We start from the raw sequence: 17255 nt of genomic DNA on the forward strand, positions 1-17255 counted from the left end.
CATTAATGCAAATACGAACTTAGTAAAGTGCTTGGGTTGACTTGTGTTCATTTTTTTCTTTTTAATCTTGTCTACAACAAAAAGTAGAGCAGGGGCGGGGGATTTAGCTCAGTGGTTCCGGCGCCTGCCTTGCAAGCGCAAGGTCCCGAGTTCGATCCCCGGTACACACACACACACAAAAATCAAGGCAGTGAAAACCCATCTATAATTTCAGGATAATAAATTCGAGGCTGCCAGACTGTCTTTAAGTTTGCAAAATGATCAGTACTTTGTTAAAAAAAAAAAACAGAAGTTACCTAAATAACGACTCAAATCGTGACTACTTCGAGGCTTTTCTGGTAAGAATTCCGTCTTGGAGGTTTGAGTGCAGGGCGTTGTATTGTGCACTAAACACACAGCTATGTTTGCACAACAGAGTAAGGAGGTGGCAGCGAGACGCGGGGTTAAAGCAGGTTTCCTAGCAGGGCTCTGTGAGCAGAGGCTGAACATCGTGCGAGGCAGAGAAATCGCCCGGCCCTCTGAGGTCAGCATTATTCAGCAAGCCGGCGGGTTTCGGGGTCCCCGCGCCTCCCACGCCCGGCCCGAGCCTCTGCTCCCCTGGGTGCTCTGCGGGTGCCGGGGCCGCGGCCCGAAACTGGGTCTCGGCTGGCCCGGGAGCGGCGAGCCCCACTTTCTCCGGGCAGGAAGGGGGAGGCCCGGAGCATTTCCTGTTGTGCAGCTGAAACCGGCGGAGACGTCATCGCTCTCAGACTCCCTCGGGTGTCAGCGGCCCCAGGGCCAAAGTTCAGGCGCGGGCAGGGCGGCGGGCGGGGCCGAGGGTTGAGCGGCTGGGGCTCCCCGCGCCCGGCCCCGGCGACGAGGCTACCTGAGGCCACCTCGGTGCGCGCGGGGCGGAGCCGCGCTGCTGACCCGGCCGGACCGCGGGCTGCGCGCCCGGCGCCGCTGGAGCGGGAGGAGGCGCGCGCTTCCTGGGCCCGGAGGAAGCACTTTCCCTGCGCGAGCGTCGGGCGGAATTTTGAACGCAATCTCCCTCCCCAGCGGGGCTGTTTCCATGAGGATTATTTTTAAATCATCAAAAGCAAAAGGCGTTCAAGCTCTGAGGTTGCGATTGTTTGCCCTTCCTTTACTACCTCCTCTCTAATTGTGGATTCCTTAAGTAACTGTCAGATGGAAGAGGGAAAAAAAAGATCACTTCTATACTGCGGAGGTCCGATCAGGTCAAAGAAAGTTAAAAAAAGAAAACCTGAGATGGCTCTAAAAGCATATTCTATGTGTTCATTATCAAAACACTTACTATACAACATATAAACTCCTTTCTTTTATTAGGACAAGATGGTAACTTCTCAAACAATTAAAAATGAACAGTCTCCTAAGAAATCAGTCTTACATTTCTTCTCTTTAATAGCAACAAAACGTCTGGCCAAAACGTTATAAAACTGAAACCACCATTCATATTTTTAAATGATGAATTTTCTTAAAGTTTCCTTCATCCTAAATTTCCAGGCTTCCATGTAGTTTCAAACCAGAAACCAGATTATAACCATGTATAATTCCACGGAATCAGTGATTTACAGTAAATAGTGGTTTAAAAAGTGAGATCATAAACTGTTGTATAATAATTATGAAATTAAAAGCTGAAATAGCTTAGTTTCAGTTTGTTAATGAGATAGATTTTAATTACAAGATAAATAAACAGATCTAATTCTCACGGTGATCCAATATCAGAGATGTTACATTGTGTCAACATCTCTAGCATTGAGCCAAGCAATGTTGCACAACCGGATATGAATTAAACTGTTCATGGTTTTACGTAAGGTAAACTATGGACTTTGGCTGATCCTGATGCGTCACTATAGCTTCTTGCTTCTTAATGAATGTGTCATTTTGGTGCAAGATTTTGATGGTGGCCGAGGCTGCGGTTAGGGACTGGATGTGAGAATTCCCCATACCTCCTGCTCAATTTGCTGTAAACCTAAAACTGCCCACCTCAGATGAGCTATTTTTTACAAATATATTTAAGCTTTTGTAAGTATCCTGATACTTAAAACGTCATTTCATTGCAACCTACAAATTCACAAGGAAATGAATCTTAAGGATTAACATAGAAATCATCATCTTCGTGGCTCTGTGAAGTTCATCACCCAGGTCTACTCCTTGGTAATGAAGTTTCAATTTTAAATGGTTACTGAAATTTATGTGAGAGATACATAAAAGCTTTAATAAACGTTGAGTGTCCTATCCAGCCATTTATTTAAGGCAACCTTTGGTAATGTTGGCCCACCACCTAAAGTAATCCAAAGCTGATCAGTACTTACTCTATTATCTTAATTCCTAAACATCTGAGTTGAACAAATATTTTATCACCTAATAGTTTATATTTGTAAAGTAAAGCTTACCATTTACTTCACGTATATTTCTTTTTTTTCCTTCATGTATATATTTCTATTCTCATCTTATCAAGAAATAAGCTCAGAAAACTGAAATCCCCATTCCGTTTAGGACAATCAGAGTTGTAAAGTCCAAAACTGAGTTCCTTTCAATCTTGCTGAGAAGGAATCCTAAATCCTATTAATTCCCAAACTGCTTACTCCAAACTCAAACCACTCACTCACTTAATATCCAGTGCCTGCATGGGAGTTCTGGAAAGGGGCTAAAAAATAACCCATCCAAGTTCTGTACTTCTAAATGACTTCCGTGAGCTTTCCAAACAATATCAAAGAATTTTGATTGTGAAAGTGATTCCAGAGTGTACAGTCCTAGGAACTACTGCAGTGGGTTGTCTGTCTCCTGAGTCAACTTTTTTAGTGTCTTTAGTGTCCACCCCCCATATTAGTCATTCTTTTATCCATTAAATCTATGCAATGACTCTTGTGTTTTTTATCAGAGCATAATTTTACTCACTCCTTCAAATCATCTGTCAATGATATGTAATTAACATGCCACAAACTACAAGTGGTTGCTCAAATACTGGCCAAGACCAATGAAGATTTTATTCCAAATTCATGCTCTCTAGTTTGTATTTAATTGCCAGTGATGGCACTTGGGTAGAACAAGAGGGGTAGCTAAAAACTATTCTATTTTCTTACCCTAATTACAGGCTAAATGAAATCAATACCACCATAAATTCAGTATATACTGAAGCTAAGACCAGTATGATACCAATAAAATGAATACATTTGGGCTGGGGATTTAGCTCAGTGACACCACACCTCCCTCACAAGCTCAAGGTCCTGAGTTCAATTCCAAGCACCAAAAAAAATAAATAAATACATTTGTGAATAAATGCAAAACTAAAAATATAAACCAGGAAACTAAACTACAAGTTCTTCAGGTTCCTGTGCAATTTCCAAATGCATCTCTGTTACATTACGCAAAAGAACAAAAAGGAAAAGAATGTTCTGCAGGGTAACATATTTTACACTTTCTCTTCAGAAATGGAAGGAAAAAGCTTTAAAATGCTCCAATTTTGTGGTTTAAAGTATGTTACAAGAGTATACAATTCCAACCTAATAATATATTATCATTTCATTCAATGAAAAAAAACTGAGACTTGAAGTTACCCAAGTTGATGCTTTGACTCATTTAATTCAGGATTGGTTTCATTTCAATGTGTAGTTAGAATACAAGAGTAACAACAAACTGTTACCATGACATCTGGATCTCCATGTTTCTGAGATCTCAGCTGCCGAGACCTACAGGAGATGTGGGAACTGTTTGTCTCTCCTCTAAACAACAAGATGAGATAGCAACACCTTGGGCCTTTCAGGCTCTAGATAAAAGTCAATATATCCTTCAGATGGTAACAGGCTTATGCAGTACTCCAGCGGCTAAAAAAAGCACAACTCCTTTCTCAACCTCCATCTATACTTAAAACTGAAGGATAGGCCCTCAATAAAATTTAAATAATAGTAAGTGCTTGGCTGTCCTGTAATCACGCATGTTATTGAATCACCAGTCTTCACATGCATGAAAGCAAAACTGAAAATTAATAAACTGTAATTTATTTCATTAAAATAATATTTTGTATTCTCTCCTACTCTCCCCAAAGTCCTGTGTACTTCCCCAAAAACTAAAGCTAAATCTAAAATATGACAATTTCCATAATGATTGAAAGAGCTCCAACAGCAATGAGGAAATAATAACTTTTGTTTTGGTAACAGACAATTATTAACTGTCAGTTCTATATAATTACTTCTGTGTATAGGTCCACTTGTTCTGTAATGCAGTTGCCTGCTTAAATATGGACCTTCCTTACGATTCATTACATTAATAACCAATCTGTGCAGACAAACTACAAGAGTTTTCTCATAGATACTAAAAGTAACATCAAACTCAAGTAAGAATATTTTTTTCAAAGTTGTTAGTAAGATGCAAGGAAACTCTTTGTATACTATATAGTACTATGTAGATGTAAAAGTAATACACATGCATGGAAGAACTTTGCAACATTCTATTTCCCCACTTTGAAGGAATAGAAAAGTATATATTGAAGAAAATCTTAATTTACTTTAGATTAAAATGACAATCATTTGAACTAAGTCTAATATTAGTATGGCACGCCGTTGACATGGTCAAAGAGTAGGAAGGGAAAAGTAGCTATAACTGGCCGAGATGTGAATATAACAATATGTCTACTAGGAGTGTATTTGCTTTACCTTTAAGAATAAAGTCATCATCCCTGAGGTTGTTCAGTTTCTAGGACAAAACAGTACGCCTGCAACTCCAACTACCCAGGAAGCTGAGGCAAGAGGAGGACCCCACGTTCAAGACCAACCTGGGGAACTTAGTGAGACCCTATCTCAAAACAAAATTTAAAAGGGCTGGGAATGTAGCCCAGTGGTGGAGTGTTTGCCTAGCACATATGAGCCCTGGGTTCAGTCCCCACCACTGCAAACAGTAACATTAATATGCCCAGTCAAAGCCAACATGTCTTATATGTTATGCTATTTATACTAGCAACTGAATTTTCTGCATTGAAATTTTCAGGTACAAAGCTTTTAACTGTTTCCTTCATTTAATTGTAAAGTTACAGAATTGCCAAATTCAAGGAGCAAACTCTTCATATGGTATGGATATCTATCATTTAATAAGGAAAAAAATCCATAAGCTGGAAAATAATGATTTCCAATTTTTTTTTTCAACCGACATTCACTTACTACACGTTACACTGCCCTCAAATCAGACACTTCCCTAAAAACACTCTTGACACTTTCCTGCAATGGCGTGTCTGCACATTTTGCCTGTCAAAATCAAGGCCTAGCTAAAGCATCCTTTTCTGCCAAAAAAAACCTCTCCTTGGTCCTCAGCCAGGGGGGTGACTTTACATCTTTTTTATGCCTCAAATATGCCTCTCTTTTGGTCCCTCACCTGCTACTTTTAAAAACAGCTGCTTTTCCATACCTCTTTTCCTCAATATAGCACATTATAAAGGTTTTGATGCGAGTAGTGAAACACTCTTCTCATCTTTTATATTCCACTTGTATTTATACTATACTTTATGTCCCCATGTATTTTCCACATACCAGAATGTCAACAATCATATGGATAAAATCAAGCTGCCTTATGCCATTACACATTCCAATTCTGCTGTAGTTATTCTACCTACAAAGCCTCACCAAGCACACACAGACTTTTCCCGTAAGCCATTTCTAAACCAGATGGTAAGAAGCTGTCTTCTGAAGAACAACTGCAGATAAGCAAGTTATTTCTGAGGATTCATAAAAAACAACTACCTGGAGTAAATCTCAGACGTGAACAACCTCACCCCTGAAGAATTAATGAAAACTGTATCCTTTTAATTAAAGGAACTAGGCATTCTTAGCCTGGGCAAAAATTAGGTAAGATGAACATGATTGTTATCTCCAAATAACTGCAAAGTTGTTATCCCAGACAATGAGTAAACTCATGCTAGATAGCTGTTGAGTGCTAAATGGCTGATAAACAGACATGTCCAAGTGGGATAGGCCTTCCTAACAGTAGGGAATGAATGCAGGCAGTCCTGGGTGATTTGTCCTGAGTGATTTCTCCCACAGTTGGAGATTAAATGATGTCTCCAATGGTCTTATCTAATCTGAAAATTCTAAAAAAGACTTCATGTCACAAAGTGTCCTATTACCAGCTGACAAATAAGTCCATGCATCAGATCATACACCCCAGCGTAATTTTAATTAGACACTTTAAGAGATGCCCTAAATAAGTCATCACTGCAATCCTACAAACTGTATCACAGAGGAAGGAAGAAAGAAAACTTCTCAGGAAATGCTCAATTGCAGCCTGCTCAAAACCAAGATCAGATCCACCTGGAACCGGAGAAAACCCTGAAGAACCAGGGAAGACCCTGAACAAGGCAGCAGGCCATTTGCAGATACTAAAAGGCCCTCCCTAACTCATTTCCTCACCCCTCAATTCTGCGCCTCAGTTTTTAGAAATACTTACATGTCAAATACAAATAAGGACAGTAGCTTCATCACACAACTGTGTAGCATATTATAAAAGTTGCATATGAAATTTAAACTAATACCAATTGGTTCAAAAGTGATCACAAACATTAGACTAAGGCATTGTTTACTTTTATGGCTGTAAAAATGGTTTACATAATCACAGCAGGCTTCAAAGCTACTGAAATTTTGTTATTAATCACAAAATAAATTTAGCTTGCTTCACATTGCTCCCATCCTGTACCATCCATAAGAATATAAGAAGAGAAAGACAAATAATCGGGACAATTTTTCCCTAGTATAAATTCATGGGATTATTTGCTAAAATGTAGTTTTTCCAGATCAGTTTTTAATACCTTATGATGGCCATTTTCAGACACTGTTAGATTTAACATTTACAAATTCTCACCAAACATAGCCAAAAATCAACTGATGACTAAACAAATTTGGAGTTCATCCACTACAAAATCCAGTCTGCATACTTCACATCCAATTATTTTTCGATACTGTCAGGTGATTTATTTTAAAAGGTCACTTAGAATATTCTCAACCACTTGGCCCATTTTAAAGGCTACACTTGATCAAATTTGGGCACCAAGTTCATCACGAATATTTACTAAGGTCATCTTAACAACTAAACAGATTAACACATTTAAAACCAACTGTCTTTAGGATTCTTTTTCTTTTAGATTCATTGAGCTTGATTGTGGGATAATGTATAACATATCATGTCAATACACATGTCTTTTAATGATCTGCACCGAATACCTACCAGGAAATATTAATATTAATACCTGTAATACCTACCAGGGAATATTACAAAAAGCTGTGGATTTGCTGACCATCGTCTTTCTGAAAACAATTCTATACGCCTATAAAAAAACTGCATCAATAGTAACCTAGTAACTCCCATCACAAATACATTGCTATGTATCAAACTTTTTTCAACAACTGAATTATTCTCAAAATTCAGCATTGCTTCACACACTGAAAATAGCCACTCCTATTCTCTCGTGTCATCTTGATCCGTTCCCAAAATGTAATGCAGTGCCATAAACAATGGTTCACTTTTACAGATGAAGAAACAATGAGAGGTACAATCACTTGGCCCAAGTCATCCTGAAAATCAATAATGAGGCGAGCCATTAACTAGTGGAGTCAGGGTTTAGAGTTGACCATTCTGGTGGCCTCTCTAGCCCTTAATGAGCACATCCTCACCAAATCAGAACAGACAGCTGAAATCCTCCTTTTATTCAAAAAGTCTATTTCTCCCAACATGAACACTAATTAATATATGACCAATGACAAGAAAACAAACTGAATGTTGATAACGCTGGCTTTTCCCCTTATTTGGAGGATCAGATTACTCCACGTGTAGGCATCAGGAAAAGTAAAGTTTGATAAATAATAACTGAAAGCTAACCTCCTCCATGACCTATCCACAAATTGTAGAACCAGCCATGTGACTGATCCTTGCTGCACTGGTGGATGTCAAAGACAGAGGATTTCACCACCAGCTCTGTATGACAAGACACACGTTCACTCCCAGCTGTCCCGCCTCCGCTTCTCTTTGCCTCCACTCCCTCTTCTATGCCAGATGTATCCAAGCAAGATGTATCCACCAAGAATAACCCTTCCTCATGTACCACACCCATGAACAACAGCCACCTTCACAGAACTCTCCTTCTCAAAGAGTCCTGAACAAAAGACAGCCAAAGAAAACTTCCTGTATGGAAGAGCCCCAGTTCAGTTCAACCTCTCTAACCAATCATCCAATGGCTCAGGATGGGTCCATCTGTTCACTTAATGAAAACGGACAGGAAGTTCAGAACCTGGAAATCCCTAACCACAGAGTAAGAGGTGTTTGTGACCGCTGAGTGTGTCAATGAGCAGCTTGTTTTCTGGAGAGGTTCTTGTGAAATTGAAAATGGTAGGTGGCACTGCAAGGTGAGCAGATGGACTCTGGTCGTTAAGACAAAGACTAGCTAGGGTTTTCCCAGTGAGGGTTTCCTTTGCTTGGCTCCATTTCACGGTGCGACAAAAATGCTGTTCCTTACCACTTCTACTGCAGGCTTTGCAAGAATTACGACTTTGAGCATTCACCAGATATCTATCGTGTGCCCACTGCCTGCCCTATACTGTGTTCAGCCCGCTTCAGTGAAAGAGCAAACCATCCAAATCCACTAGAAATTTTATAACGAAAATCATCAGATTAAAAATATGAAAAATTCATTTAAAGATGAAAAATATAAATTCCAAATGTAACCTGTAGTAACCTTACTTTAACAAGCATATGAATAGAATGAATAAACAAGGTTTTATAATAGAATGTGCCACTTTTAAACCCTTTTTTTTTCTTTCCCCATCCTAGGACCGGATTTTATAGGGACAAAGGGCCATAATGCTAATCCACACCAAAGAATTTTTTTACAATAGTGAAATAAATATACATATACACACACAGTCTGCCAAAAAAATGTAAACGCACTTCAGGAAACGAAAAACAGTATGATGTTTTTTCAACAGATGGTGTTACCCTTGTCTGGGGGACCTGAGAGAATGTCATATATCTCAGAAAACCCACTACACTGCCGGCCCTCAGAGAAGAAACTGAAAATGCACGTGCAGCAATCTCAGGGACCAAGGTTACCCAAGCAGCAGTCTGCCGTGCTGATAAACGTCTGCAAGCTCATGGCCACCCCTCGAGCACCTCTTGTAACTGCAGAGGTCAAAGGTAATGTCTATTAATCTCGTGATGACTCAATAAATCTAGTATTAAAATCTTTACACAAGATTTTCCTTTCCTGAAGTGTGGTTACATTTTTTGGTGGACTCTGTACATACACACATATAGATGGGATATTTCAGTACAGATTTTGTACATTTTATGTAGGGATCCCTGAAAACACTGAAAAGTAGCACAGTGACTGCCAGAAAACCTTTCTAGATTAGTCTACTACAATGCAAACTCCATGAGAACAAGTATTGTTCTTTTACTAGTTTTCCAAGAAGGAATCACCAGTATCTAAAACAGCACCTTCCCCAGACCACAAATCTGTTAATTTAATAACAACATTTTTAAAAAGCCAGTGGCCCAGAAACACTGTAGTGGTCTTTGAAATCAGCCAAACGCCCAAGTCAATGCTGCTGCTCTGGCACTTGACTCTTACCCAGAAGTTCAAGTTGGGTAATTCAGGCTCTAAAGGCTATTTTTAGACCAAAAACTCCAGAACCAGACAATTTAGTTCACTTCATTGGTGTAACACACTGGCTGCTAGAAATGAAAAAATACCAAGATTTTAATTGGCTTTTCCACTTGTTAACAGTTGAAAACCATGCACATTATGACACTTTTTAAAATTATTTCAATCAAGAGTTAAATGGACCATTGGAAAATGTTTAAGTAATATTTTACTGTCACAATTGGACAATTGTGACAATTGGAGTTTCTTTATGTTTTTCTTTTGGTCTAATCCTGTCTTAATAATAACCACAGCTGTCATGTATTAAACATTTACCACATGCTCACTGAGACCTATACACAGAGTCCCATAAAAATTTCACGATGACCCTCAAACAGGTATTACCCTTATTTTGTAACCTAGGGGAGGTTAAGGAATTTTCCTACACTACCTTCTAGCTGGAAATAGAGGTGGAATTCATCTTGTTGTGACTTTAAATTTCAGCTCTTAACTCCTAGGCTAAACACTTAATCCACTGGTGCACACCCACATACTGCCGTGGGACACATTACACTAACAGACAAAAATGGTTGGTTGGCCTTGTTTTTTGCTTTCGTACTTTTGACGTGTAAACAATTGCTTATGGTGCACAGAATGGCTTTCAGAGAAACAGTCCTGAGTTCAAATTCTGCTCCACTGTGACTATCAGTGTCCTCACAAAAACCCTCTAACTTTGCAGAATCTCAGTTTCCTCAGGTGTAAGCACGAAGGTGATACCGTGTTCGCTCAGGGTGGCTGTGGGAGCTAAGCAAGTTAATGTATTCCAGAGCATCTGTTACGGAGCCTGGCACAGGGCAACAGCTCTTTAAACCTCAATTCCCTTGCTTCTAACGGATTTACTAAATTGGCACTGTGCTGATTTTTTTAAGTGTTTAGTTCATCCTGATAATTCCCTAATTACAGAACAAAATGACAATGCATTCTCTTTAACTACAGAGTAGAATTTATGAACTGATAGAATATGAGTTGGAAGAGGCTTCAGAAGCCACGTGTCCCGGTCTCTTCCATTTCCAAATGAGGGCCAGAGAGGTTGCATGACTTGCCTCCAAGTTTTCCCAGAAAGTTCAGAGCAAAGGCTGGATTAGATCCCACGTCCTTCCTATGCCACTCTCACTGCACCCCCCACCCCGATTTTACACGGCCATGGCAACACATGTGATTTTCAGACAATTAAGCAATATAAAATAACCTCAATTTAATTGCAACCAATTAACAAGCCAAATTAGCGTTTCATATGTACCCTATTTAACTAGTTGTCTGGCTTCCAAAAGACATAAAACATGTTTCAAATGAATCTAGCATTTTTGTGAACAAAGCTACTTACAATTTAAATTACCTTTCCTATAATTTTCTTTATATGAAATTAGACACAATCTCCACTTTAAAAGAAATGGTTTTTGCAACTATCTAGATGAGAATGTGTGCTATAGTTTAAATATCACATACCACTTTACTAAGATTTTTCTATGTGTGATGCATTCAGGCCTGTACACATATGCATGCTTCCAGATCCCAGGGCAAATATAAATTTGGATGTGTCCACATTTACCTATGGCCTACTTTCAAAAGTTCCACCTTTTTGCTGGACTTCTGAAAGCTAGTGAATCTGCCACAATGCAAATAACAGCTTCAATGATCTGCTTTCTTTTCAGAGAAAATGAAACCACCAAATCTTTGGCAAACAAGGCACTGCATTTCAAACACATTGCATCCCACTATCAGTCCAGTACTGTCATCATTTAGATACAACTGGGAACCAATTAAGAAGTAGTACTCTAACCACCGTATGCATCACCTCTTTGTTCCTTATGCATTTATACCTAAAAATATAAATACCCTGTAATTTTAAATATAAACTTTTTTACACATTAAAAATAATATTCACACTGTACACTATGAATATTTGCTGGAGTAAAAAGTGATTCAGTAGGTTAAAATAAGAAAGCTGGGCTTTATTTAAACTGCTGCTCCAACTTGCCATAAACATTTGCCTGTCTTTAACAAAATACTTTAATCACTTTTAGAATTTTTGGCATTTTCAGGTGCTTTTAAGACTTCCATTAACAAGACCGCAGAATTCATATTGTTATACAGTAGAGTCAATCTCCTTTTATCTTGCAGTTAGTCTGATTATAGAGCCCAATCTCAGAGGTCCTACTTTAAAAATGACTCTTTGTACCACTTAAGTTCCCTACATTATATGAGGCATAAAACAGGGAGCAAATTAATAAAATGATACAGTTGACAAAGGAAAGGGATGTTATTTTCACTAAACTTCATTTCTTCTCTTTTTCATCACAGTATGTCATACTATACTGTGTGCTAATCATGTGGACAGTAAAAAAAAAAAATCTAATCTAAATTTCTCCAAAGATCTTGATATTTGCAATCATGAAAAAAGTGACCCGAAAGTCTGACTGTCTCTCTTTCACTAGTTGTTTAGTAACATAGATCCACCTCATCCAGGGCTCCAAAGATTGGCTGGCTACTTCACACAATGACCTTGTAATTACTTCTGAATTGGTAGATATTTGTTCATTGAATCAATGATACTGGCCAATTCAGTTTTCTGAAGCCTCAAATAAGTATTTTTAAACATACATATCTCTATACATGGAACAGTAGTATTAATACTAATAGCTAACTTACAGGTAAGTCCCTCAAACTGAAATCACCTCAAACAGCATCTTTAAAAATTTCCATGGAGTAAGAACCAATTGATGCGGAGCCAATGTGAAGAGATGTACTATACACAAGCCTCCGGCAACTTCTAGGCCCTGTCCCTCCTTCCAAATTCCTCTCTAAACATCAGCCCGTATCAGGGCTAACAGTAGGGTCATCCTACGTTCTGGCTCACCGGAAGCTTTCCTCAGGTATGCCAAGCTGGACAATCAATTCATGAGGTCAGCCTGCCTCCCAGGCCCTGCCCACAAGGCCTATCTTATCTGGAATCACCTCTCCCTTGTTATCTGCCCTGCAGCCCTGCTGGCTTGCTCTCTCTCCCTTGGCTGCCCCCACCCTCAGGGCATATACATCATTCTCTCCTGCCACAACTTTCTCCTCCTCCCCACCCACCTTTTGTTTCTACTTAACTCCTGGCTCCCAGATAGAGGTCGCCTGTAGGCCTTTATGTGTCTCCCATAGATAGCACTTACAACAAATGTGGTATTGCACAATGGTTCCCCGTGTGATTAGTATCTGTCAAGCCCACTACGTTATAAGCTCCATTTCTTATCTGAGTCATCATTATACCTCTAGTGTCACAGGGCACAAGGCACAAGGTCTGACTCAGAGAAAATAACTTGAATGACGAAATGAATGAATTGCAATGGTCGGCAATGACAGGGGACCTGTCACAGCACTCTCAAAGGAGAACTAAGTGACATGATTGACAAATGGACCCTAGTTAACTCTTTTTGTTGTTGTTGTCAGTAATGCGGATTAAACCCAGGACCTTTGACTCAGCTACACCCCCAGACAAGGCTCAAATTTGCAATCCCCCTGTCTCAGCCTCCCCGCGTGCTGGGATTATAGACCTATACCACTACGCCTGCCCAGATCAACTCCTGACCCTATATTCAACCATCCTTCAGCCCAGAAGCGGTAGGCCAGACTTCCACCTGTTTTTTGCCCCGAATCACCCTCAGGCACATGAATATCATTTTTATTTCTTCTTTTTCTCCAAAGCACTTTCTTTAAATAAGCTTAGGTTGATGGGAAATCTAAAGTATACTTGTACAGCAGATCTCACGTCTTCGTTAATACAGCATAATCAAAACATATGATGAATGCTTACTTTTTAAAAAATTTCTTACAGTAAAAGACACATTGCCAAGAATGATGGGATAAGTGTGTTCAAAGGAGGGGGAGTATTTTGAGGGGAATTCACGGAAACCTATCTTTTACTATAATAAATTTATTTAAACATTTGTATTTTGTGATTGCCCTTCAATGAGCAAATATTTAAGGCAATTTGTCCAAATTAAACCACTACAGTGTATTCTCATCCACCTTGTTCATCAGATCTGGCACTATGGGACTTCTGGCTCTTTCACCAAGCCAAAGCAACAATAAAAGGTAAATGTGTTGAATCAGTTCAGGACATCAAGGTGGTCGGGACAGCTCAGCTAAAGATACTCACAAATGAAGACTTCCAGAACTGCTTCAGAAAGTAGCAGGAATGATGGAATAAGTGTGTTCAAAACAAGAAGGAATATTTTGATGGTGACTGATGGCAATGCAATGTGCCTCTTACTCTGATAAATTTCTAAAAACTTTCAAGCACTCATCATATTTTTATCACACTTCCTACCTCAAACAGTGGATCAGGGAAGCATATGTTAAGACTGACACATCTTTGGTTCAGAACTATAATGACCCCAATATCCAACCGTTCTTATTCTATTCTAATGCAGTCATGAAGCCCCTATAGAACTATGTCAATCTAACACTTGTATCCATGGTTAATCTCAAAGAAATCAAAGACTGGACAGAGCAACAAAGACACATTACCCTTTTTCACATGAATATTTTGGATTTTTGTCACAATAATGAAGTGACAAAATATTTTCCCAAATTAAAGGCACTGCATAGCTACAAATACTGACTTAATCTCTTTTGTAAGCACTGCCACGAAACAGCATTATAAGAAGCAATATTTTAATTGTGATCAAATGTCAAAAGCGAATAGAACATAACACTACAATTCAATTTCCTTCAAATCAGCAGAATCTTATTTTCATGAATTTTTCCTATTTTCCTTCACCATTCTGTGCTTAACTCTCATATGAATAACGACTAAACTTTACTCAATGAAGAAAACGCCTGTGTGTTTTTAAAGGAAACCCAGGAACTCCAGGTGGTTTAAAGTTCATTAGGAAACCTGAAGTCCACTAAGTTGACTTATTAGCAAACTTCCTCTGCTCCTCTTAATAGTATCACTATAAATGTTCTAACACTTATACATACCAAGTTTTGGCCAAAATATGAATTCCTGACAAATTCACATATAACTTCATGAATTAGAAGTAGATCATCGAAAATTTCAGGTGGAGATTTAAACTGCGAACCACTCCCCCACCTACAGGACTAATGTACAGACCAACAGAGTTTTGCTGATGTTGAGTATATACTAAAATGTAAATAGTGCTTTATTTTATCAGAGCAGAGTCTGTTAGCCTGTTTAATCCACAACCATATATCCAGTTGACCTTTGCCCCTTCCCCATATTATAATAGGTGCCAGGAATTTCACACCTTAATGCAGTACTCTTTCACTAGGCCAAACAATACTTTCTATAGGTCTTTAAATCTACTTTCTCTATGTTGAAGCTTTCAAATTAACTTCAGCTAAATATTAGTGCTACTTCAAAAATCTAAAACTAACACAAATATTCGTTATTGGTTGTTGCTGATGAAATGAGCCCCACTTTTTAAATAAAGTGGCAGAGTTTTAATAAGATTCATTTTAAACTGAATCAGCATAAAAGATTCAACCTGGTTTTCTGAATATCATCAAAATGCCAAAAGTTCAAGCATACACATGCATCATTATTCCCCATGGAATGCCTGCATATATTCTGTTTTGTTTTCATAGTAACAACAACGTCTATAAACATATCCCATGTTAAAGGAGCCTCATCCATCAAAAGATTTTGCCGGTTAATCTTTCATGTAGCCAAACAGCATTATTTTCTTATGCAATATTTTATACACAATAAATTTTTCCCATTCTTCATTTCATGGAAACAGAAATATCTTATCTACTTTAACAGTATTTTGCCAAACATCTCCATGAGCATCTAACCAGTTAAAAATGAATCAGCTAAATTTTAAATCTGTACCATTAATATATACTGCCATTCCCAAAATTGTCCCAAATCATCAAGTCAATCTTAAATGTCCATACAGAAATATAAGCAGGGCCTAATAAATTCAATCATACAAAATACAATCACCATGACAGAAGCACAGGTACCTGTAAATAAATTGTTTTATATCTGACCTGTGCTGAAAACAAGAACCTGTATCAGACAACTTTCAAAAGATTCACCATTAAAATATAATATTTTCCTGCATATGAGAAACATACTGCATATTTCAACCTAGTGGTCAAATGGGATTATGCCACTTGAAACATAGAGTCATGAAGTAGATATTGGTAAATCTCTTTCAGCTGAAAACAAGAAATGCACATTTGCAATCTGGTATTGTGACTCCTCAAGTTTCACAGGAATTTTCTCGTAGCAATGGAAATGATACCCACTTTACTCACAAGAAAGCATCTCTATTTTGACAAACTATTTGCCCCATATCCTAAAAAATCAAAACCAGTTTACTCATTATACAATCCACTTGGTTAAAATTTTGCTTTGGCACTCTAACAAGGTTTAAAAGCAGCCATTTGCATATTCTAATATACGTCATATATATGAATATGCATGCAAATATTCAAAGCAACTTGATAATCAAGGACAAATATCATCAAATATTACTGTATCACTAGAGGAAATGTTTTTAATAAAGTTAAATGGCCTTCTTCTAAAAGGATAGATCACTGCAAATTTAATTAAAATGAATCTTATTAATATTTCAAGTAATTTCTGGGCTTGATTATTCACTGCAAAAGAAACAACTGTAGGGAAGAGAAAAATCAATAGCCCTTGACAAGGGCTCTGAGGATGCTGGAAAACACAGTTCTCCTGTGAATTCGTGAAGTCTAGCCTTGAGGATAGGGAAAGAGTGCCAATACTGTATTTTTTGAAGATAAACTGAGTTATTTTTAAAATGGCAGAAGGAAGGAGAAAAATCAGTTCAAATTTTCCATTATAATGAAAGTACCGGAAACAAGCCTTTCTGTGTTCATTAGGCCTACATAACTGTACAGAGAATAAATGTTTTGCCTTGTCAGTTGCACACACAGCTTCCTGTGTGAATTCTAAACCATTACAGGTGTCCTGAGTCTCCCAGCGATACCCGCTATCAGAACATTCCTCCCTCCCCTCCTCACCGCCCCCAGACCAAGCACGCAGGACTGCAGCTCTCTTGCAAGCGTCCGTATTAAGGGCTCTCTCTGTTCTCTGCAGCCCGGAGGTTAAAGCCCCCACTTGCCCATGGAGAAAGCGTTCCCGTTAGGGAGGACTAGTTCCTGCAGTCCTTTTCAGTTAGATGCTTTCAAGTGGCAAAGAGAGTAAGAGCCAGGCTGAACCACTGGATGAAACCCTCCTTCCCCTCCGCCTTTTCCCCACTGGGAGCCACGTCCCTGAAGGACGACACCCGCAGACACTTCCCGACCTTCTCTCCCACACACAAGCTGGGCTTGGAGGGTTGGGGTCGCGTTTTTTCACGTCCTCTGCCGCACTGGATGTGTTATGTAAGAGGGACAGGACGCGGGAGGCACATGCGTATAAGCGCACCGATCTGTGATAACAGCTGGGGTGGCAGAGCAGCTCTGGAGTCCCCCCCCCCGCCAAAGACGACAGACACCACACACGCACATCACCCCCCCCCGCGCGCGCACACGCACGCACACCCACACAGTGTTTTCCTCTCACCCCTACCAGGACCAGACGTACAGA

At 39.1% G+C, this 17255-nt stretch overlaps 1 protein-coding gene across 10 annotated transcripts in view; it reads right to left on the bottom strand.

The window, feature by feature from the left end:
- The window catches only part of Hivep2 (HIVEP zinc finger 2), a 182523-nt gene that overhangs the window by 163696 nt on the left and 1572 nt on the right, over positions 1-17255 (bottom strand). For 2 of the 10 annotated variants that reach the window (XM_004846047.4, XM_087190052.1), the window contains exon 1: positions 297-17159. The exons of the other annotated variants lie outside the window; for them this stretch is intronic. The gene's annotated coding sequence lies outside the window, so the exon portion shown is untranslated. Of the gene's footprint in view, positions 1-296; positions 17160-17255 lie in introns of those variants that run through there. 10 annotated transcript variants of the gene reach the window in all.

The sequence above is a fragment of the Heterocephalus glaber genome, unplaced genomic scaffold (genome assembly GCF_053883595.1).
Source record: "Heterocephalus glaber isolate CG9 unplaced genomic scaffold, H.glaber_assembly_v1.0 deba00001550, whole genome shotgun sequence".
Taxonomy (NCBI): domain Eukaryota; kingdom Metazoa; phylum Chordata; class Mammalia; order Rodentia; family Bathyergidae; genus Heterocephalus; species Heterocephalus glaber.